The following is a 1,319-nucleotide window of genomic DNA, read 5'->3' on the forward strand; positions in this document are numbered from 1 at the left end:
TCCCGGTTATTTGAGACCGACCAAGAAAGGGCTGACAAGTACATCAACGGACTGCGAGAAGGGCTAAGGTCACGGGTTATCACCAGCATGCCTCAAACTTTTTAAATTGCTGTGGCAGCAGCTTTGAAAATACAAGTGGATTGGGAGCGATCAAAAGTGATCATAGCAAAGAGGCCCGTAGTTGATGGTGGGAACAAGAAGAGAACGCTCCCAAGTGGCCAGGGTTTGCGACAACCCTTTCAAAAGAACAGGTTTCAAGGTGGGAATGTTACTCAACAGGTCGTGAGGCCAAGACAGAACATGGCTCCAAACAATTTGCAGTTCAACCCAAACTGCCCAAAATGCCATGTAAATCACGTTAGAGGACCATGTCCACGTGACACAGGTGGTTGCTTCTACTGTGGCAAAGTGGGCCACATTGCAAGACAGTGCAGAAAGAAGCTTGCAGATGAGCAAAGGAGGAATGTCGGATCTGCCGGACCCCCTCAACAAATACCACATCGATCACAAATCCAACGACCCCCACCTAGAGTAGAACAAAGACTTATTGCAGGTCGTGTATACGTTGTAACGACTGAATAAGTTGAAACCGGTGACCTCATTGAAGGCACCATACCTATTAATGGACATGCAGCTTACGTCTTGTTTGATTGTGGTGCTACTCATACCTTTATCTCCGATGATTTTACCGAACAACTCCACGCTTCGGTACAACCGGTTGATAAAATGATCGAAGTATATAACCCGTTGGGTCCACGGACCAAATGTATCCGGTGTGTGAAAAACTTGAATATTGAGATAGCAGGGCAACACTTGCCTACTGATGCCATCCTGATCGATATGGTACAGTACGATGTCATTCTGGGAATGAATTGGTTAGCCCAGAACCATGCCAGGATCTTATGCCGAGAGGGCAGGGTGATTCTATCACGACCGGGAATGCCTAAGATAGAATATCGGATATCCAAGCCAGTTCCACAAAAGCGGCTTATATCAGCTCTTAAGGTACAGAAATACCTTAGAAAGGGTTGTGTAGCCTTCCTACTTAGCCTTTCAGCTGAAAGCTCAAATATCCAATCACTTGAGAGTTTTGAAGTGGTTCGGGAGTTTCCCCAAGTGTTTCCTGAGGAATTGCTAGGACTTCCACCACTTCCTGAGGTTGAATTTGGAATTCAATCCTTACCTGAGACTGCACCAATATCCAAAGCCCCTTATCGTATGGCGTTAGCTGAACTCAGTGAGTTGAAGTGTTAGTTGGAGAAACTGATGGAACAAGGGTTCATCCGACCAAGTATGTCACAATGGGGAGCCCCGGTGCT

Source organism: Nuphar pumila, chromosome 6, assembly GCF_984573655.1.
Source record: "Nuphar pumila chromosome 6, dmNupPumi1.hap1.1, whole genome shotgun sequence".
Taxonomy (NCBI): domain Eukaryota; kingdom Viridiplantae; phylum Streptophyta; class Magnoliopsida; order Nymphaeales; family Nymphaeaceae; genus Nuphar; species Nuphar pumila.